This window comes from Lissotriton vulgaris, chromosome 7, assembly GCF_964263255.1.
Source record: "Lissotriton vulgaris chromosome 7, aLisVul1.2, whole genome shotgun sequence".
Lineage (NCBI taxonomy): Eukaryota > Metazoa > Chordata > Amphibia > Caudata > Salamandridae > Lissotriton > Lissotriton vulgaris.
In genome coordinates, this window is record NC_141695.1 from 1,109,294,665 (window position 1) to 1,109,318,802 (window position 24,138).

General features: G+C 42.7%; 1 pseudogene; it reads left to right on the forward strand.

The window, feature by feature from the left end:
* The window catches only part of LOC147702990 (uncharacterized), a 162,763-nt pseudogene that overhangs the window by 18,260 nt on the left and 120,365 nt on the right, over nucleotides 1-24,138 (forward strand).

The window sequence follows — 24,138 nt, forward strand, 5'->3', positions numbered from 1 at the left end:
CAAATAATGTTTGGTTGTTTATTAATAGATTTTATTCACACACTAAGCCTAGAAAACAGAGGACTAATAACCCAGAAGCCCTGCTGAGAGTCCCACAAGATATACAAGGATTTGAAACATGTCTGCTTTTTTGTTTGAAAATATAATCATTTAAATATGCGAAATTCAAATGTGATCACATGTTTCTAATTTTTGTAAAAAGGTTATGTTTAAAAGCATTAGTGAAAATTAGTGGGTGAAGATACAGGTGCATTTTTGTATGTTGTAAATGTTTCACAAGTTTAGTCACAGTATTATCATTATATGTGTATATGTTGTATATAATGTTGTTTATTAATGTTTAAATGAATAATTGTCTTCTTTACATTCAGACACCTTTGAAATGATATAAAAGTGTCTTGAATTAAAAAAGAAAAATTAAATAGATAATCAAATCCAAGAGGATTAAAACATTGGGTCTCATAGTGTGTGTCCAAATCAAATGACAGCACTCCAATTCAGTAGCTAGGTATTCCCCAGATTTTGCATGTAACAAGGCCCCACTGTACTACTGTCCCAGGGCCTACCCTCCTTTGAGATAAATTGCATTGAAGGCAGTGGCACAGCATGAACACTATGGCCATGTGCGTCAGTTCACTGAAATGGCTGGGTAGCAGAAGTGACTCCACACGCTCTTTAACTTCCACTGTCACTCACACACACATACTTACAAATACACACAAATTCATACATATACACTCTTTCACACATAAACACACTCTCCCACAAGCACGCACACAACATACATTTAAAAGCATTACAAACAATACCGGGGCATAGAGAGAAGAGTCAGCACACGGGAAGACAGAATTTTGCCAAGAACAAATACTTCCTCTTTACCCCGCAGGAGCAAAATGGCCTTCATCATAAGTTATAGTTAGTAGCTCTATCTATCACTCACATACAAAGATGTGTCAACAGGCTCAGCAATGAAGCAGGATGAGTAAATTTACCTACTCTATAAGCTACCACGAAAGCAGCTAACTACATTCTAGTCCTGAAGAAGGCCCATAGACCCGTGAGGGCTACCAAGGGCCGAAACATATCGACCTACTAAGACCATCCACTTGGTGCAGTGGAACATTAACACTTCCACTACAGCACCATCACCTCACTTTTTTAATCTTGCCCCATCCTTGACAAATAAAGTTTTTATTGAGAACAGGAGCCATTTTCACCTCACAGCTCACAAAGCCTGAGTAGTTTCAGAGAAATTGGGCTATTACTGACTGGATATCTTGAAAGGAGAGCAGAAGGATGTATGGAAAATTTTGTAAAACATAGAGGAAGCAGAGTAGGTTATAATTTTAACAGAACATTACCCATCCCATTAACATTAGTGGAAATTAGATCCAGGAGTCTAAATCAGTATGAGTAAATTTGAAAATGAAAGCAATATGCATGTCCTAGGCTAAATGTCGATCTCACATAATGTACATGCCCAGCCATAAAAGACGACAGTCAGCAACATGGAACTGGGCACTCAGTGGGATCGGGAGCAGTGTGCCGATAAATTGTACATACATAGTTTTGCCCAATTAACCATCAGTCTGGACACTTCTCTATATATTTTCAACATCTGCATCATGTGGGGTAAGTAGGCCTGTGGTCATTGAAGGTATAAAAGCATGTCATCAGCATACAAGGCCACTCTGCCCTCTCTGTCTTTGGCCCACGGAAAGCCACATGTCTGTGCATCTCTACTAATCCATTCCGCAAAGAGCTCCGCCACTAGGGTGAAGAGGAGGAGAGGGAGGGGATGGCCCTGATTTGTTCCTCGTTCAATATCACATGAGAGTGGCAAGAAAATCTCCCAGTTGTTCTTCATTTGTGTCCGATGGTCTGAACAGAGGCTAGGAAGCACAGACCGGAGCTCACCATATATAATCTTTTAAATATAAAGGGCCAGAGCACCGTGTTGGATGTCTTTTCATAGTATGTGGACATCGGTACAGTTTGTGCTTGTAGGCTGCGCTCCTCATAGAGTGTCATTTGAAGTCTATTGAGAAAATGCCTTTCAAGCCTTCAAGGCATGAATCTGTTCCGGTCTTCATGAACCAGTGTCTCTTAATAACCTTGTGGCCAAAGTTTTTGCCAAGAGTTTAACCTACACGTTTAGGAGTGAGGTAGGCCTGTACGAGGCACTTACCTATGGGGACTTACTGGGTTTCTGGATAGAGACAAGGGTTGCGTAGCAGAGGCCATTGGGTAGCGAACCAGAACATGCAATCACCTCGAACAGTGCAAAAAGATGCAGCATTAGGAGGGGGGAAAAATAAATACATTTGATCAGGAAGCAATTAGGGCCTTGAGACTTGACCAAAAGAAAAGCAGATATTGCTGAAATTACTAATGTTATTGAAACTATGGGAAATGTACGATTGGACCAGTCCTTTATAAGATATAATGTGTATATGAGAGACTTACTTTATTAAATATAAAATGTGTAAAATCATAAGGTCTTGTATACCTCACCAATTTTTAAATAGGAAGACAGTCCTTGAAATAAATGCTATACAATGCCATGATTTGTTTTAAACTATGTGGAATTACCAAAATAGTACTATATTTCGTGTAGTCTGGTCAATTCAGTAACAGTAGCACTTTGCTCCACCAAGATTGTGAGTAGGGAGTATACAGAAAGAGAGAAGGGATAAGCCCAAAAAGATATAATGTTATGTCTCCGCTCAAATACGGGCCAGATTCAGACAACCCAAAATGGAGTCCCCGTAATACTAATCCTTTACCAATCTGAAGAAGATCTTCGATCTTCCTGATATTTTCCCATTCTCCACGTATGAAATGTGCAGTATATTAATCCAATACACCCAGATTTGGGTCACGACCCACCAGATACATAGAAATTATAAAACTAGAAAATTACAAAAATTGGGATTGTTGATGGAATTTTGTCACTAAATGTTGGTTTTATCACAAATGTACAGTATGTAATGTTTGTTTATTTGTTGTAAGCACAGCTTAAAAACCAGGAGTGGCTACTCCAGATAGGCCTCAATACAATTGTGCTGGCATTCTTTTTAAACAATTGTAATGTTTTTATATGCACTCTGGTCTGTACTTCATGAGTTTGGACCCTTATGTATTTTGTTTATGTTTTTATTTGCAGCCCTGACGGAGTTCTAAGAGTGAAACGCGTTGGTTGTTGTTTTTACATTTTGGAATTATATCAATAAAGATTTTGCAACAAAGGAACTGATTGAGCTTCATTATTACCGCCTGGATATCCTGGTAGTGCACAACTCTATTATCGTCAGTTATTGCTGATCAAATCTTTTCTGGGGTCAACCATTTGTCAAGCTCTTCAGCTCCTCCTGGTCCATTCATGAGAGCTCACTCGCCATCCACTCCCTGGCAACAGGGTGTGTGCATTACAAAGGAGAGAGACCTCCAGCTCGCCAGGGCCGGATAATACTTGACAAAATATTCCATGATCTGGAAACCTGACTGCCTGCAGATGCAAAGATAAGGGAGATTATCTGAGAACCTGCCTCTATTTGCGACAGCCAGTATATAAATTTACCTGATTCATTGCCTTTTTTATATAATCTGTATTGTGAAATGATTCCGGACACTTTGGCCGTATCCAGAAATTTCCATCAGGGTAAAGTCATGCCCACGGACTGTTGCAGGTGAAGGGGCTACATTTCATGTCTACAATTTTGCTCTCCCCTTCCACCCACCATGGAAAAGGCCCTGCCACAGAACACTGGCTCAAAAGCTTCCCATAAGGAGATCAGCGATGTCACTGAGCAAAGAGTTTATGTCTGTAGTATTCAATGGTCACCTCACAAAGTATTTCAACAATGGATTCATCTTTTTGCTGCCCAGCATTCACGATCCATATGCCTCCCGTGTTCCAGCCAGTACGGTACATTTCGAGCAGCGACTGATCTGAATGTACCCAAGGAGGATGCGAGCTCTGGCACCCTTTCTAATACAACTAGCTGGCATGAATAAGTCGTTAGTTCTGGAACAACGGTTATATGAGTGTGTGGCATGACAATCGTGTGGATGCCTTGTACGCCAAACATCTTACAATCTCACTGAGCTTGGCCACTTGGCCAGTGTCTGTGTTCTAAGAGCTACGGATGGAGCTGTTGTGCAAAGCATTAAAGTCACTCCCCAGTATCAACAATCCCTCCTGGATTGCTACTACAGCCCCGATAAAGCCAGTAGAGTGGCACCGATCACTAAAGGCCCACAGAACCCCCTCTATGTTTCCCTCTAATACGACACCCCAGCACAGCTTGTTAGTTTGAGATCTGGTGATCACCAAAGTGACTGACCAATGCAGAAGGATTTCCACCCCTCTGGACCCTCTCACAAAAATGTCATGAAAAACTCTAATGTATCCATGCCTCGCTAGAAAGGCATATTTTATGATCAGTAGGTGCTTTTCTTGCAAGAGGATCTTAGTGCATCTTAATATATATCATCACCGACCCTCTCTTAATCTTATCAAAGAGGCCATTGACATTTCAGGTCAACACCCTATATGCCTAACCCTGGATTAGCCATGACACATGATAATGGATCAGAATAGCACGAATTGTACAGAGAGATATTTTAGATACATTCCTTAAATGAATAAAGTGATCCATGATAGTAGTCACACATGGACTCTAGGCTCAATAAAAAGCTGTAAGCATTTGCTTTTTATCACCTTCATTTGTTGTTGGATGATGATTATCCCACAGACCGTGGCCTCTTTGACTGGAGCTGGTACCGAGAGAGGTGAGGTCTAGCGCTCGTATTGCACAGGTACGCATTTCTTTGACAATTTTTTTACCAATGCCCTTGTCCTATGTAAATGTAAGTTTGCAAAGATTTGAAGTCACTAGATGCAGTATTATTAGTTGTATCCTTACTTGTTTTTCAGATGTCCTACACATCATGCATATACAGAGGATCTGAATACTGATAACAAAGGGTATAGTAATGTCCCATCATTATGTGTTAACATTGGTAATCCCAGTAGCAAAGATTGTGTATGCTGAGGTCCTGAAGAAAGCCAGGTAGAGTTATCTCATTGGCTGAAACATGTCGACCATAGATACAAGCAATGAATAGTTACAACTGCTTTCTTTCTTTTGCACTGTTTTTAAGTAGGATACAATTTGAAATTGAAACTAAGAGGAACACCGCCCTCTGTCTCTGTTGTCTATCCCATTTTAACTACACATATCTTTTTTTTCTTGCACTGCACTTTTCTGAAAAGAAAGAGTTCCTTCTATGCTCTTTCCTCCTGTAAGAACCCTACAAGAGGATACAACTCATTCAATTCTCCTCCGCGATCGAGGAAGTAAGAAGAAGAGTTGTTTGGAACCCCAGATGATGACACGGGGCACTTTAAGTGAAATGACGGGATACCAATAATCCTGAAAGGGCTCTCTCTAGTTCTCTCTATTTTACTGTCTATATGAATTTCCATTCTGCTTCTTGATCCTTCCCTTCTCTCCTATGTTTGCACTTAGGATACTAGCACTAGAGGCGGTCTGTGACTTTGGAATTGCATCTAGAAGCACTTTCTCTTCTGTTATTTATAGACAATGGATTTTTTTGTTGCTAGATAACACCCAAGTTTGCCCATATGTATCAGTTGTCCAAAGTATGGTATCAGAAACAAAGAAGTCAGATCATACCTTTGATGGTGGTGTGCACCATAACAACTCCCAAATATGAATAACCCATAACACCCGAACATCTTCTCACCCTACATTTCTTTCCACAGAAGTATCTGTTGCCAAAACATGGAAAACAAAACCCAGTTAACTAACTCTAAAACAGAAACTGTTTAAGGGGGGTTGTAGGTGCCCATTCTATGAAGGTGCTTATCTCACTTTGCTCTTCTGGTACTTTAACAGCCTGTGTGGATTTGTCCTGCTCCATTCTTTGTATAGGAGGAAACCACACAGTGGGTACTGACCTGGCCCCAGGTCTATCTTGTTTGCTCACAGCTGGGGGCCCTGACAGGAGAACAAGGCCGATGGGGTACACAGCCCGCTCTTGGCCAATCACCATTACAGGTCTCTAGTGAGATTCCAGGTTGTGAGCGGCCAATCCTAGTGGGCTGGAGCCTTTCCTTCACCTATTCCCATGCTCTATCTGAGTAATCTAATATTAGGGCCTTTCCTTGGAATAGGACTTTTAATTTGCCAAATAAAGCAGCATGTATTTAAGTCCAATGGCTTATAGTTTTGCTACACCTCTTTGAAGTTGTTCCTTTCAGTTTGATGTGGTGTATAAAAAGAAGGTTTTTAAGTGATTCATGTTTAACTTTGCCTGACCTTTTCACTGTTCACACGATAAGGCCTCCTTCCAGGTAGCTTCAACAATGAGCAGTGATGGGCCAAGGGGGGGCCCCAGGCAGAGGACACGTTGTACGAGCACATTGTGCCCATTCAATTAGAAATCAGGGAGAAATCTGACCTACCATTTGAAATCCTCTGAGCAGAGATTTGAGAAACTGCTCCAGGTGGGTGCCCTCTATTGCTTTGGGGAATCCCAAGAAACTGAGGTTATTGTGCAGCTAGGTGTCCTTCGCATCTTCATTTCTAGCTGGCATCTTTGTACTTAGAGCATTGTGATATATGAATATTTGTCAGATAGTGGTCACCGTACCAAAAGGACTCAAGATATGAACTTTTGCTTCTATGACTCAAAATGAATATCTTGCCTGCAATATAGCATATGTGCTGGAACAGGTCCCCTCTAGAGAGTTTGTTGCACCCTGTGAAGTAACATCATGCTCAGGCTGTGGGTTTTTACTCTGTAGAATAGTGTTCATGCAGATATTGACTGAGATCAACTGAGAATGACTGCAACTGAGTGCCTTAGAATGAATTAGGGTGAAATAGGAATAGTCTAAGAGACTTCCGGCAGGGAGTGTCTGAGATTGACTGAGTTTGAGACTTACCAGCAGGCAGGCTGGCTGGCTGATGGTGAAATTGGGTGGCTAGCTGAAAGTCATTCAGACTGAGGAGAGTGACTGATAGACTAGGGGTGAGACTAAGAGCAACAGACTGACTGATACTGACACAGACAGTGACTGAAAGTGACAGAGACTCAGACTGACTAATAGTGATGAAGATTGAGTAACTCTGAGTACTTACAAACAAGACTGAAAGTGCATGGAATTCAGAGTGAGGAACAAAAGACTGGTTGTGTAGCTTGCAGCAGGGTGAATGTGGCATAGAGTGAGATAGAGTTAGGCGTGCAGCAGTGGTGCATATGGCTGTCTCCAGCAAGAATATGAGAGACCAGCTGATGTCCTTCTGTCCTAGGTTTCTTCAGTGCCTCTAACTCTTGTCCATCATTACCCATGCCTGGGTACTCTGTGTACCAGTGCTCTTCTCCAACCTTTCATTTCCCTATCCTACTGCCACATATTATGTGCTCAATGTCCTCTGTGTGTAAAGGGACTCTTCCCAAGCAGCAGTGCTTCCAGGGCTCTCTGGATGCAGGCTGGCTGAAATAGACTTCCGTGTCATGATTGGAGCACACTCAGGCCATGAACTGGGCCCTCAGGCAGATTTGTGGCTCTGAGGGCTGTTACTTTTTTCACATACCTCGTCTTTTCATTCTGTGCAAGATAACATCAGACACTGGTTTTTTTTTCCTTTTTTGACTTATTTTTACAGGTTTTTGCTTCCTTGTGCCAAGGATTACTTCTTTGGCTCCAATTTCTACGTTTTTGGTTTCCATCAGGCTTTGGGAATCCTGGCTGGCACTGTGCCGGTGCCTTGAGCAATCCATTATCTTCTAGTTCTGCTGCTTTTGCCCGTCTTATAGCTGCTCCTGGGCCTGGCGATGGTCAGTTTTGGTTTGGCTTCTGAACTACCTGCTTCATGTCAAGGACAACCCGACTACCTGCTTTTCTTTGCCATTCAGGGTTATTGTTTTGCCTCTGCTCGTTCTGTGAGTCACCTTGACCTGTCAGCTGGTCCATGGTTCTTTGCCACATGGTTTTTCCTCTGGGTGTTCTAAGTCTTGTTGAACGACCTTGATGGCATTTTGAGATGGCCTCCTGGTCCTCATCTGTGGATCCGTGACTGGGGGTGAGTGTTTGAAAAGTTTCAGCACTCCATCTATCATCTCCTTGTGTTTGCTTTGTTCACCCTAAGTTGCTATGGTTATGCCCAGACGTGGGTCCCTTGCTCACTTTGCCAGTGGATTCAAGCATCCTTGGTGTTACCCTGAAACCGGTCCCAGGATGCTTGTTTCTGGCCCAGGGAAGATATGGCTTGGCAGTTTGGGCTGGACTGTTCCCATGAGGCACAGGGTCAAGACTGGTTTGCACATACCTGTGTCTGAACTGGGGTGGCTGAGTGAGCTAATGAATTATGATGGATCCAACCCAGATCTGTAACTGGGGTGAGTGTTTGAAAAGTTTCAGCACTCTGTCCATCATCACCTTGTGTTTGCTTTGTTAGCCCTAAGTTTGCTTTGTTCGCCCTAAGTTGGCACGGTATATGCAGACGTGGGTCCCTTCCTCACTTTGCCACTGGATTCAAGCAATGCTGGCTGACGAGGGGTGTTACCCCGAAACCGGTCCCAGGATGCTTGTTTCCAGTCCAGGGAAGACATGGCTTGGCAGTTCGGGGTGGACTGTTCCCATGAGGAACAGGGTCAAGACTGATTTGCATATAGCTATGTCTGAACTGAGGTGGCCAAGAGAGATTAAGAATCATGATGGATTCATCCCAGATCTGTGACTGGGGGTGAGTGTTTGAAAAGTTTCAGCACTCCATCCATAATCTCCTTTTGTTTGCTTTGTTCAACCTAAGTTGTCAGGGTATGTTCAGACACCGGTCCCTTGTTCACTTTGCCACTGGATTCAAGCTAGCCTGGCTGATGAGGGGCGTTACCTCGAAGCTAGTCCCAGGAAGCTTGTTTCTGGTCCAGGGAAGACATGGCTTGGCAGTTCGGGGTCGACAGTTCCCATGAGGCATTGGGTGAAGACTGATTTGCATATAGCTTTTCTGAACTGGGGTGGCGAAGTGAGCTAAAGAATGATGATGGATTCAACCCAGTTCTGTGACTGGGGATGACTATTTGAAAAATGTCAGCACTCCATCCATCATCTCGTTGTGTTTGCATTGTTCGCCCAAAGTTGGCAGGACTTTGCCCAGGCGTGGGTCCCTTGCTCACTTTGCCACTGGATTCAAGCTAGCCTGGCTGATGAAGGGTGTTACCCTGAAACCGGTCCCAGGATGCTTGTTTACGGTCCAGGGAAGACATGCCTTGGCTGCTTGCTCTGGACTGTTCCCATGAGGCACAGTGTCAAGACTGCTTTGCATATAGCTATGTCTCAACTGGGGTGGCAAAGTGAGCTAAAGAATGATGATGGATTCAACCCAGATCTGTGACTGGGGGTAAGTGCTTGAAAACTTTCAGCACTCTGTCTATCATCTCCTTGTGTTTGCTTTGTTCTCCCTAAGTTGGCAGGGTATGCCCAGACATGGGTCCCTTACTCACTTTGCCACTGGATTCAAGCTAGCCTGGCTGATGAGGGGTGTTACCCCGAAACTGGTGCCAGGGTGCTTGTTTCCAGTCCAGGGAAGAGATGGCATGGTAGTTTGGGCTGGAATGTTCCTATGAAGCTCAACGTCAAGACTGTTTTGCATATAGCTTATGTCTGAACTGGGTTGGTGAAGTGAACTAAATAATGATGATGGATTCAACTCAGATCTGTGACTGGGGGTGAGTGTTTGAAAAGTTTCAGCACTCCGTCCATCTTCTCCTTCTTTTTGTTTTGTTCGCCCTAAGCTGGCAGGGTATGCCCAGATGTGGGTCCCTTGTTCACTTTGCCACTGGATTCGAGTTAGCCTAGCTGATGAGGGGTGTTATCCCGAAATCGGTTCCAGGATGCTTGTTTCTGGTCCAGGGAAGACATAGCTTGGCAGTTCGGTCTGGACTGTTCTCATGAAGCACAGGGTCAAGACTGATATGCATATAGCTGTGTCTGAAAAGGGACGGCGAAGTGAGGTAAAGAAGGATGACGGATTCAACCAAGATATGTGACTGGGGGTGAGTGTTTGAAAAGTTTCAGCACTCCGTCCATCATTTCATTGTGTTTGCTTTGTTTGCCCTAAGTTGGCAGGGTATGCCCAGACGTGGGTCTCTTGTTCACTTTGCCACTGGATTCAAGCTAGCCTTGCTGATGAGGAGTGTTACCATAAAACCGGTCCCAGGATGCTGGTTTCTCGTCCAAGGGAGACATGGCTTGGCAGTTCAGGCTGGACTGTTCCAATGTGGCAAATGGTCAAGACTGATTTGCATATAGGTGTGTCTGAACTGAGGTCGCAAAGTGAGATTAAGAATGATGATGGATTCAAGGTTAAGGTAAGAGAGAAGACCCCACGTGTTCCAGGGAACTAGGTACTAAACGACAATGTAAGTCTAAGGAATATCCCTGGACTAACTTGTGGACAACAAATTATGTGGTACTTACACTTAAATCACATCTCATCCAAGCGTGTACTCTTTAGAAACATGGAATGGATTCAACACAGATCTGTGAATGGGGTGAGTGTTTGAAAAGTTTCAGCATTCCATCCATAATCTCCTTGTTTTTGCTTAGTTGGCAGAGTATGCCCAGACGTGGGTCCCTTCCTCACCTTGCCATTGGATTCAAGCTAGCCTGGCTGATGAGGGGTGTTACCACGAAACCGGTCCCAGGATACTTGTTTCCGCTCCAGGGAAGACATGGCTTGGCAGTTAGGGATGGACTGTTGCCGTGAGGCACAGGGTACAGACTGATTTGCATTTAACTGTGTCTTAACTGCGGTGGCAAAGTGAGCTAAAGAATAATGATGGCTTCAACCCGGATCTGTGACTGGGGGTGAGTGTTTGAAACATTTCAGCACTCCGTCCATCATCTCCTTGTGTTTGGTTTTTGTTCATGACCTTGATATGAAGTATTGCATTGAATTTCAATTAGGGCCATGTCCTCCTCATGCTTGGTTCCTCTGGGGCGGTTGGTTTTTTCAAGAAGTTTATTCCCTTATCCACCCCCCTATGGTAAGAGTAAAGCGAACATCTGGGGCTGGCCCATAGGAAGTAGTAGTTGCTGAGCATGTGGGCAGTCCATTGTGTACATCACACTCATGCCTACTAATTCCGGCAAGAACCAGATTGCCTGAGCCCTAACACACCTACAGACACACACTGATACACACACACACACAGAATATATCATTTAAAAGACAGCAGCGTACAAGTTTTCCTCAAACACACGTCGTCTTCAGTTCCATAATGCCAGTAGTAGAAAGGGAGTGTTGGGTGCTGTGACACCGCATAAATGAGGCTCCCCTAAAGTCCAAGATGTGAAAACTGGATGGATCATCGCACACAGTGCTGTGTAGAAACAAGTAAGGTAGTTCCTCCCTAAACCAACTATTACAAATCTGGGCTTCTGGATGCATGAAATCTCAATTTTAGACCCAAGTTTGTAAACTGGCCTCCACATGTTTAGGTATCATGAGGATGCTTCAAAAGATTTTAGACCTCCTGCCACCACCCTCTCGCAGGATTGTGGTGCAGGCACTGATTCTTTTCCAGTTAGAAAATTCCTTGTACCTTGGATGCCCGCTCTACCTCTAGAAAAGACTCCAGGTAATCCTAAATATTGCAGCGAGGCTGTTTACTGAAGGTACTAAAGTATCAATCGGTTTCTGGTTCCTTGGCTGCCTTGCACTGGCTCCTAGATGAAAGTAGAATCCAATTTAAATTGTTATGAATTGCCCACAGGTGCTTAAAGACACAAGCCCTCACATTTTATTTCCCATGATTCATCCTTATGTGCCCAGTAGATATATATACAATCATTCGCCCTAGAGTTAGCCAAAATGCGGAAAGCAAAGCGTGGAGGTTGGTTCTTTTCTGTCCTAGTCGAAAAACTATTGAATAAATTAGCTACTAGGTTGAGGATGATGGAGGAAGAAGGTCTGTTCAGGAAACTATTAAAAACCTGGCTCTTTGGTGATTAGGAATTAATGGTGCTCTGTTGCATTTAGTGGTGCGAGACCCCGGGAGGGTAGCTATGTGCTACATTAGACCTTTTGAACATTTGTGGGGAGTTCTTTCACCGAATTTGCATGGGTAGTAGTCTCTGTCTTTCTACAAAGACATACGTGTATACAATCACATTCAAATATTTAAAGAGTGGGAGTCGCTATAAAGTCCTGGCCTTGACATGAATGAGATGAACCACATTAGTCAAGGATTAGAACAGCTCAGTGTTGTAGAGCTCAGACTCCTGAAACCTGACAAGAATATAGATGTTTAACCCTTTCTCTGCCAACACAAGGAGTATTTGTAGAGAAGATTAGTAAGCCCACATTGTGCTTGATGTCACTTTAGGAGGGAATAGAGGTGAGTGTGGTGCATTCCTTAGTTCCAAGGAGGAAAGTGGGAGTTGTACAGTTCAGATTTTGTTGTCCACAGGCGGGGAGGAGGGGGGCATGTCCCTGAAGATCTTTGCATTTCCAAAAGATATTTTGAAATGTGATGAGTTTTTCACCTGTAGGAAGGAGGCTAAATACTTTTTGACAAGCTACAACTCTTTCTTTGTGGTCTTATATCATGCTACAAATCTTTGTTTGTGTTCTTATGTCAGTCATGCCTTTTTGTGTGCGCGGTGTGTCCAACAACTCATCTTTTAGTTAAAATGAGCACTATTTTTTATTTCCTTTTATTACACTAATTTCCTTACCTTTACTCTCTTATCTACATATCATGAAGGTGTGACAACATTTTATCTAACTAACGTACGACAATAGATTAACTTCTCCGTAGATCCATAACATCAAGTCCACCTCTGCAGTTTAAACTTCAAACCATGCACTATGAAATTGAACTCACTGTCTACAATGGCTTTTTCTCTGTACCTATTGTGGGCCAACATTCTTGCTATGGCCCTTCTACCCTTGGCAAGAGTGTATGCCACAGTGCTCGATGACTCAATGCTCTTCGTATTCGTGACCCTTGCTTTAGCCTTGCACCCATGTCTATCATCTAGAAATGTATTTGTGTGCCAAGGATCCAAGTACTCTTGAAATATACTATGGAACAGAAAGGACACCACTCTAGCTCTTTTTATGTCTTGCCAATTGACAGGTTCAGGTGTTTATTGTCAAGGTCCGCACCTTAATTACATTGGTTTACTTGGTTCGCCCCTGATATTGATTCGATGGCTCTGCTGTCAGTTTCTCATGTGGCCCACCCAGTGGCATATTGCTTTCTTACCAATTTTCATTGGTTAAATGTGTATTATTCGCCTTGCGACATCGGAGTCGTTTTTCTCCTGATTCTACTTTGGTGATGATTTTTCTGTTGCTTAAAGGGAGCAGAGTTGAGTGAGCGTAGGTACAAGCTAGCCTTAGTAGCCCCGAGCCAGTGAGGGCTGTGTGTTCTCTCCCCTTGCCTCTCCAATGCTCCAACCCCTCCCCTCTCTCTTAGTGTTTGTCTCTTCCCTACTTCTTAAGTAGTGTAGTGCTGCTTCCATTCTCTCCCTCTCTCACAGTAGAATGATGATCAGAGCTAGCTTAGCTCAGAGCCGAGTGCTTGTTTTTATGCGCCTTCAGTGTGTAAAATGAATTCACTTAAACCAATGTCTCTGAGTTAGGGCATCATTTTAGACAGCATAGCTCAGAAAGAGAAGAGGCAATCCTGCTCACTGTTTCCAAGCCACGCTGCCTGGAACTCAAACCCTAGCGCGAAGAAACACATCAGGAGAAATTAATTGTCTTTACACACTGCAGGCCCATAATACCTACGATCGGCTCTGCACTGAGCCAGCGCCACCCAGTATGATAGGGCAGCATTCACCTATAGGTATCAGCATTTGTGCCCTCACTCTCAGGCTGAAAAAAGTCATTTGAACTTTACAGCAGTACCATTCGTCTAGTTCTTTTACAGTCTCATCATTTCAGAACCGAAGCATTTTTAATCTATATATATATAAAAACGAAAGTATGTCTGTCTGTCTATCTGTCTGTTTGTCCTTTATGCATTACTACACCATTCATCCGATCGCCATGAAACTTTGGGAAGTTGTTGAGTACACTCCCGCAAAGGTTTCTGGCATAAAAATGTTTTAAATATCGGCCCCCGATGGCCCTCATAATCTTTCGAATACTGATGTACGCACCAGACGGAAAAAGCAACAAATCGTGTATCCACAAGCACTCGAATAAATAAATGGAATTAAAACACCATTCATCCGATCGCCATGAAACTTTGGGAAATTGTTGAGTACACTCCCGCGAAGGTTTCTGGCATAACATTTTTTTTTAATATCGCCCCCCCCAGGGCCCTCATAATCTTTCAAATACAGATGTACGCACCAAACTGAAAAAAAAATGTGGGTATCCACAAGCACTCGAATAAATAAATAGAATTAAAACTACACTTTGAAATGTTTTCCATATTAAAATGAATGAGTTTCAATAAAAATGACACAATGTAAATTGAATGTTATCATAACGAGTTTCCTTTCTTCGGAGATCGCAGCAACGCGCGACCGGTAGCTATATACAACAAACCCATAGTTGTTGCTTATTTATCTTAAGTAGCTAACAACCATTGACAAAGCCAATTGTCCTGGCTTGTTTTAGGTGTAATGTTACTTGTTCAATTCTATATATCTGGATGCAATGATATAAACAGCAAAATACCAGGCAGGCGGCACACTATGCTAAGCACCAATTTTTAGCTTAGCTGTATTTAAGCCACACCCTTAATTACATCGACCATGCCCCTTTGAGAACCCCCCCAGGTTTTCATCCACATTAAAGCCATGGGTATCAAAGAATGAGGATGGGGGGGGAATGCGGAAAGCCTTTGGCGGTACTTCACCTCTCCCTCCTCAGCGCCTTCCTCTGTGATGTCCGGCAGATGACAAGCAAAAGTAAAGAATTTGCGGAATCGTTCCAAACTGGAACTAACGGCAATAGCAATGGCAGACTTCTTGCTAACCCCTCGCTGTCTGATCCTTTCCTTGTCCTGCGCCAGCTCCTGGTCCTGCTCCTGCAGCTGCTCCTGTGTCTGCAAACATAAAACAGAGACTCTGTTGAGGCTGGTGCTGTGCTTTTCACAGCTGTTACTTAATTTGAATCAATGGGGGATGTTGGGGCCTCCAAACACTCATTGCTAGGGAGTAGTTCCATTCAGATCCAGGGTCAAATTAATTTGGCAATATGAGAAAAATATATATGGTTATTCTTTTGTCTTGTCAAGAGCCTGGCAGCTCTTGCTACAATAAAGTTTTGTAAAAATCATGACAAAACAGAACAAGAATTAAGAAAGTCAAACAGCTGGGAGCCAACACCAGACTTCTTTGTGTTGCCAATGATTTTTGAACTTGTCAGGTGTTGTAAACAGCTGCGTAAAATTATTACACCACCAGTGTAATCTGGAAATCATGGCAAATCTTACCTTCATCATTAACGTTATCAGCTGCCAAATGCCTTATTATTTTACTGCACTAGTGTTGATGAATGAGAGACCCCGTAGGGTGCCTTTGAGGTAGATAGATAAACCGAGTCATTCACATTACTACTCTTTGCATGCAGTGTGCAGGTGTCAGACCGTTTGATCGCATGGCCCTTGGTTTCACACGCTCAACAATCCAGATCTCTCAATCTTGCTAATAATCTGTTGCTTTCTTTGTCATTTCCTTATGTGATGCCACTTTCATTCAAAGAGCAAGGTACAATGTACAATCACATGAGTGTAAAACCTTTCTCCTATCCAATAGCAGTGGGTCTCAGAGGATTAACAATCATCTGTTTGAAGGGAATGAATTCAGATCCTTTTGTTTCACCCTCCCATTGGCAAACCATAAGTATGACTGGGGGATATCCGCCAACCTTCTGCAATATTTCCTCAGTCAGCCCATAAGTCACATCAGGGTTTTTTTCGGCCTTTAAAGCAATTAATTGATCAAGGATTGCAAAATCTTAGCAAATTATAATGTTGCTCCATACCCACCCCACATCTTCTTTATACAGACAGACCTCCTCTACACCTCTGGTGGAAATATTACAAGACATTTCCAATCTGAAGCTATCGCCTAAGCACCAATGCTTCTAAAAGGTTTGCTGTACCTAATTCTAAGATCTACAATCGCAAAGGTGCACCAGCTCACCAAAGTGATCAATGAACATAGATATCTGTCAATGCCCATCCATACTCTTTCAGCAGGTACCCCACCACTTCGCAGGGTACAAGAGATGCCTCAGATTGCCACTGGTACAAAAGGGAAGGGGTCCCAGTAATACAATTAATCACGAAAGTACAATTGACTAATAAAGTAAAGTCAAAGAAAATGTAAGGTACACTGTTATTTAATCACAATGCACCATATACAAATATATTACACACATAAGTGCAAAAAATCATCATCAACAACATTAGAGCCTCAAGGTGGAGGGAAGGAGGGTGTCAAGAAAAAGAGTGGTGCAGGATTAGGGAAATGAGATAGTGAAGGTCATGTGACCTTGATCAAAGCTATTTACAATCCTGGCTTCAGCACAGAGCCTGAGTAGTGTACACTAAATGTTCTTAAATCGTGACATGCCATGCTTTTAAAGATTCTTGTATAAATGAATTGGTTCGGGGTAGAATCGGAAGGTAGACCAGTTGTGACATTTCGACCCCACAAATGAATGAATGAATGAATGAATTTGGATTTGTATAGTGCTAGCTACCCGGAAGCCTCCTAGCGCTAACGGAGTGGAGAGACAGAGGTGCGAGTGATGCTAGTGTGCAATAGTGAAAAGATAGGTTTTGAGACATTTACGGAATGCTAGCAGATTGGGTTCCCCTCGAAGAGTGAGGGGGAGGGAGTTCCAGAGGCTGGAAGCGTTCAAGGAGAAAGAACGTCCACCCCACCTGGATCTGCAAACTTTCACGGAGGTGGCCCGGAATGCTGAGCTGAAGCGTAGACTCCTAGGGGGTTGATAGAGGGTGACCAGGGACTGAAGGATGCCAGGGCCTGATTTTCACATAGCTTTGTGGGCTATGGACAAAGAGAGTAGGACCTTACGAGACGGTCTTCCGCAGGACAAGGGGATGCTGGGGGCAGACTTCAGTGAGTTGCACTACAAAAGGTCAATCGGGTATCTCGGGCATCAAGTGTGTCTGGAAAGGTAGAGAGATCGCCACTGGGCATATCAGGTTAGTTTGACAAAACCATTTTATTTCCAACTTCTTCTGGGACGTGTAAAAGTAACCAATCTTTCCATTGCCTTACTGTAAGGTAATGAGTTATTAGTTTGTTATTAGTTGAGAAGGATGCAAGTCTTTCTCAAGTATTAAGATCAACATGCTTCTGTGATCAAACAGACAATTTCAGTACATAAACCTGTGCTCACCCAAAAGTAGCTATGGCGCAGAGCAACCATGCCTCACTTTAAGAAAAGGTTGCCAGTATTAACCAGTGTCAAGTCCAAATCCGTCACTATCCAAATCCCAAACCACTTTAGAAAAAATAAGAACAGTTTAATAGGAACAATTACACAGAAATTATTAAAGTTTGAGTTGGTGTCTTGGAGATAAGACTTTTTACAGTGAAAACCACCAAGAAACAGCATAGCGTCTATGGTTGTGGTACACAGTGACCTGGAGTCAAGTTTCAGCTGATCACAGTGCACCGGAGGCATGCTTAGTCTAATGGGTCGACCCGGTCAAAGATTTAACCTTCACACTTACTTACTTGCTGATAATTACTTTGGGAAGAGGTACAATGTGGGGGACATTAGAAGTAATAACAGCATAATGGCCTTCAGGTGGCAAAAGCTATTTATGGAGGTACACCTGGATCATATGTCTGTCTCGCACCCTTGTACAGTCTGTCCTTCCACAATGCACCTTCACCTGCTATATGGCCTGTCTGTTAGAACCAAGGACTCTGCATCACAGCCTGCAGCTTCTTCACGGAACCTCTGCTGGGCGACGCATTGTCGATGTAGGACTTCGTATCGCAGGTTCCTTGCTGATGGTCGCCTCGACTATGATGCAGCCCAACACCTCCATGGAACCGCCACTGCGAGTGCCACCCTCGACTCAGGATTTTACAATGCTCCGCAAACCAGGATTTAAAGTACTTTGTTCAGCGGATCTAACTTGGTCCCTGAACCCAGCCCACGCTCCATCGCACTCAGCTTAAACTTGTGGCAAGGTCTGGCTTGATGAGATTACCACAGTTGCTGCTCTTTGCTTCTAGACATTATTGTTAATTAGATCTTTAAAATTGCATACCGACGGTTCTACTGATTAGATTTGTGGCGTTTTGGTCTCAAATAATTTATTACATTTGGGTCTGTTCTTCTAAATTGGTGTGGGATTTTTCTTGTGTTGTGTTTTCACTGTATTACAGTATGAAGTGCTGCATAAATACTTTACACATTGCCTCTAAGTCGAGCCTGACTGCTTCCTGCCAAGCTACCAGAGTGTTAAGAATAGGTTCACTTGGGGCTTGCTTGTGTTTCACCCTGACAGAGATTTTATTACAAGACACGGAGGCTCCTATTATACATTCTTTCTTGCTTTATTAAACAGCAGCCAAGCAAGAACTACATTACCCAAAACGAAGAAAAGAAAACTTCAAAATGACATCCTAAAGGGATAACAAATGAGATGACGAGTTAACCAGTATTCATGTTGACTGCGAACAACAAGTCCTCTTTTCTTGCTGCTCGCAGTCAAGATAAGTACATATATTTTATTGCTGTTTTTCCCTTCTATGCATGACTTTCAATAGTTATTTGTGTTTTTGATTTATGAGTCTTGATGTGCGCAACTCTCGCGCCTGTTCGCCGTTCTTTATCTTGTTAGTCTACCATTTTTCTTTCATTTAAACAGTTTTTTGTTTATTATAATCGTTTGCTCTAATTTAAATACTTATGCCTGCTACACCGATATTTCTACCCCATGTGGTCTGCCGTTTCTATTGGATAACGGTCTTACTGCTCGTGCAGTTGGTTATCAGCTCTTCCGAGGCTCGCGTCCCGTCAGGAAGTTTTCCACCACTTTCGTTCTGCGGTCTGATGCGCTGAGGAATTACTGTCAGCGGCGTTCTTGAACTAGCTCCTCTGATGGTTGCCTGTCTTCGTCTGAGCTTACTTATCTCCGCCTGTTTTCAGTAAGTGGCATTTCTATTCCTGCTTTTCCCTTTACACGCCCATCTCTTCCTTGCGGGTATTAACCCTTTGTTTGCTAAAAGAATTATTTTATTAAAGACTCCGTTCAGCAAGCAGGTTCTATTTTTATGCAAGATGTGTCCAATAATTTAGACGCTATTATAACAGAAATGTTTGTCTCTTCCCAGCAAAATAAAAAATGTCTGGCTCCATTCACTCCCACTAAAGGAGTTTCAATTAAAATTGGTCCTCCTACCCACGAGGTTTGCAAATCGGGTCCCCTTCTTCCTCCCTCAATAATTCTCATTTGAGGGACACCAATGATGATTAGGATCATGGTGTGATGGATGACCCAGATAATTTGGATGGGTCTAATAATTAATATTCATATGGGCCTCTGGAGAAAAGGCTCAACAACTCCCCTGTTGACGCCTAAGTATCAAGATCTGGTTGACCATCTTGGTCAACCATCCCAATTCAACTGAATGGTATCCTGCTGAGCATGTGGCGAAATATGTTTCTTTTTATTTGCACGATGCTCTTGACAAATCCACAAGGAATAAATTGAAATCAGAAAGTCCGCGCCCTTCCCTTCCTAATAATATTACAAATACTCCCATTATTGATCCCCATATACTTATGTTATTTTCAAAATTTTGCAAGGATCCTAAAAAAGGGGTGGATAGGGCTTGGTCTAATTGTTACGATAGACTATTGGATTTGGTGGGTCCTCTCACCAGAATTTTGGATTTAGCTGAAAAAGCAAAGATTGAGGGCACTATTATCGACCCTGATACCCTTTCCAATTGGGCCATTGGGCGATTTATGTTTTAGGCAATTCCAATGCCCACATATCCTTGGAAAGAAGGAAGAGCCTTCTTCAAAAGATAGACCCTCAATTAATATCTTTAGATTTTAGAGAAGAAGGTCCAGCTGCTAACGGTCTCTTGTTTGGTGACTCTTTTATTAAAGAGTTAAGCAAAGATGTTGCCACCTTCACCACCATGGACGAATCCCAAACATCCATTAAGAAGATTATTTCCCAACAGGTTTTTGCAAGGGCTGGCAAATAGCGGAGTCGCTTTGCCGGCCGCTCCTCCAACAGATGCTCCTTTAATTAACAAGGCCAGGCTGACTTCTACTCAGGATATAAACCTCAGTTCTACACTCATCACAACAGAGGCTTCCGGACCAGAGGCTACAGAAACAAAGGTGAGCAATTCTCCGGTAAGTGTTTTCAATTCTGACCTTCCTCCCATCGGAGACAGGCTGGCTCTATTTCTAGATTCATGAATATCTCTTTCTACAGATCCCTGGGTTTTTTAGGCGGTTCAGGGGTATTTAATAGAGTTCTACAATCTCCCAGTTCAACATTCTCTTCCTCTTCCTTTGCTCTACTCTCAGGAACATGGCATTCTCATGCACAACGTAATTCTTTCTCATCTAGCCAAACAAGCGGGCGAGCAATGCCCCTTCAATCCTTTGGGATTTTCATCTGGTCCTAAATTTAAAGGAAATCAACAATTTTGTAATTCATCACCATTTCAAAATGGAAATGATTTACACCTAAGAGACAATCTCATCCAAAACAAATGTTTGGTCAGACTAGACCTGCAAGACTCTTACATTACAGTTCCCATCTATCCTTCTCACAGAAAGTATCTCCAATTTCAAAGGAAAGATTCTTTTTATCATTACAAAGTGCTTCCTTTCGGCCTTTCCTCTGCTCCCTGCTGCTTTTCAAAGCTCCTACATCAAGTGGTGGCTTTTCTCAGAGCTCAAGGTGGTTGCCTCATTATACATTTCGATAATATTCTCATTATGGCTCAATACGAAATTCTCCTGTTAGGCCATCTGCAGCTTTGTCAGAATCTTCTTTTTTGTTTAGGTTTTTTGGTAAATCTTCAAAAAGCAGCTTTGTTGCCAACTCAAAAACTAGAATTTCTCGGTTTTCTCATCGATACTTCACGTTTGATTCTCCAATTTCCTTCAAGGTAGCTCTGATCAAAAAGATCTGCCATTCTCTCTCTCTTACGATTTTCTCCCTAAGAGCTCTTGCCTGATTAGTCTTTTGGCATCTTTTAATCAAGCTATTTTTCAAGGCCCTCTTCTTTATCGGGCCCTTTAATGTTTAGAAACTCATCCCCTCCGCCGAGGTCTAGCTTACTCAGATTCCATTTCCCTCGATCAAGAATCCAAAGACAAGCTCCTTTGGTGGGTCCAACATTTAGGCACCTGGAACAGGAGAATGATTTCCTCCGCTGCCCCAGATCATGTGTTAGAATCCGATGCAAGTCGGACAGGCTGGGGCGCAAGATGTGGTCAGTTCTCGACTGGAGGCGAATGGTCTCGAAAGGAGTTCTCCTTGCATTTCAACAGTTTAGAGATGCTTGAAGGTTCATTCGCCATCCAGTCCTTCACCAAAAATAGAGTAAGTTGCACCATTCTTCTTCGCATGGTTAATCTGACTGCGGTCAGATATGTCAATCATCTCAGAGGTACAAGATTGAATATTCTCACAAATCTATCCAAACACCTTAGGGGGTTTTGTCTTCAACACAAACTATTGGTCCGTGCAGTTTATCTCCGGGGAAAATTGAATGTGGTAGCAAACAGGTACTCCTGCCATCTTCAAGATTCCAGCGATTGGAGGTTACATCCTTCAGTGTTCAGTCATCTTTATTCCATATTCGGAACAATCTCAGTAGATCTGTTTGCTTCCCGTCTCAATTCCCAACTCCCTTCCTTCTTCTGTTGGTAACCGGATCCTTTGGCCCTAGCTACAGATGCTCTTCTCCAATCTTGGCCTAAGTCTCTTGTGTATGCTTTTCCTCCCTTTCTTCCCATTGCACGAGTTCTAGCTCATGTTCACATACAGCGAGCCTCTCTATTCTTGATAACTTTATTTTGGCATGTCCAGTCCTGGTATACTTCTCTTGTGCGATTGGCCTCATATTTTCCAGTTTGGATTCCTCCTTTCCTGGATATTCTTCTCAACCCATTAGGTCATCAACACAACAAGATCTTACATGGATCCCTGTCTCTGATCTGTGGAGGATTTCGGGTCATCCTGGAGAACCCCATGAATTTCAGAAGAAGCTATCCGTCTCATACAACAATCTTGGGCGCCCGGTTCCTCAGAGGTTTACAAATCAGACTGGTGCGCTCAGTGTAGCTGGTGTTTGGACAGAAATTCAAATCCCATTTCAGCCAATATCACATTAGTGGTTACCTTTTTAGCTAACCTAGCTTCTCAAGGCAAAGCTTACCGTACCATCAATATAAATAGATCCGCCATTTCTGCATAACATCTACCTGGGGGTAGGAGACCTATTGGTGACTATCCTTTGGTTTGTCATCTGCTGAACGTGATATGGCATTCTAAACCTCCTGCTCCCAGATACAATTCCATGTGGGGCGTCAATTTGGTTCAAAATTTTTGGATTTCTTGACCAGATAATGTTTTACTCTCTCTTAAACAACGTTCTGCTAAGCTTTCTATGTTTCTTTGCATGATCGCTGTGAAACGTGTTTCTAACGTGAAAGCCCTGGATGTGTCTTCTTTCTGTTTTTCCACTTTGGGTGTCCCCTTTCAGGTATTCAGGCATACTAAAACTAATATACATTCTATTTTCTATCCCTTTTTTCCTTCACAACCTAAGTTGTTTGTAGGTAACTGCTAAAGACTTATGTGTCTCGTACTGCAAATTAGGATCTTCGTCTTCTCCCCAATTACTAACTTATTTTCAAAAACCTCTCAAACCTGTATCTTCTCCTGCTTTAGCTTGTTGGACTATGTCACTTTCTGGGGTTGACGTTTCTTCTTTGTGTGCCCATTCAGCCAGGGGGGCCATGGCCTCTTCAGCTTTTTGGACTGGGACTTCTTTGCAAGATATACTTAAATGTGCAGATTGGTCTAATGTTAATACCTTTAGAAATCTGTATTGCAAACCTATTTATCATGTTTCAGATACTGTGAGTGCAATGCTTTAAACTTGCATAATAGGAGCCTCATTGTCTTGTAATACATTGAGATTTTCCCTGCCTGGGTGTCAAAAAGGCTAGATTTAACTAGGGAGGTGAGTATTATCCCTCCTCAATGCTAATACAACCCTCCCTTTTTATTTTTCAGTGCCTACTCCTTCCTCCAGTACCTCCACTTAACCGAGATGGAAGCTATGTTCAGTTACGATCCCTGGAGTTTTGTCCTGGATATTTCTACATGTGCAATCACCTAACTTCTCCATTTATGATGTAATTCTGTAGTTTCTCTTTTCTTCACTTTGGGTAATGTAGTTCTTGCTTGATTGCTGTTTAATAAAGCAAGAAAGACTGCAAACTAATCGCCTCCATGTCTTTAATAACATCTAGCCTTTCTAACACCAAAGTTAGAGAAATCTCAGTTTCAGTTGCTACATGAGTAGGGCTTCACACCCCTCAACCAGTCACACAATTTCCGAATTCTAGTACCCTTAACTATAGTTTTCTCCCACAACATGCACAGTCTTGTTCTCAATTATATCATTTCAAATGCTGAAGTGATGTTATCAATAGTTTATAGAGTGTGCCATGAGTGATGGGGTAATTAGCTCTGGGTGGGGCCAGCATGAGTTATTCTTAACCTAGGGCACGACTTATAGTTACTAGAAATGAATATTACTGCGGAATTTCAGTAGTTTATTATTTTAAAATGTTATGTTGTCACTGAAAGTTTAACCTAATTATAACATCACTTTAACCTTTGTTTTTTCAGTGAGTTTATAGCTTTTTTAACAAAGTAATATTTGATTACAATACCTAAAGCCAACCCCTCCAAAGGCTATTTGTAGCAGGGAGATGGCTGTAGGACCTAACCTGTGGCCAGGTCCTGTTGCCAACCCCCCACTGAGGTTCCGTGACGATTTGAACCCGTGTTTTCAATATTGTCGGAAAT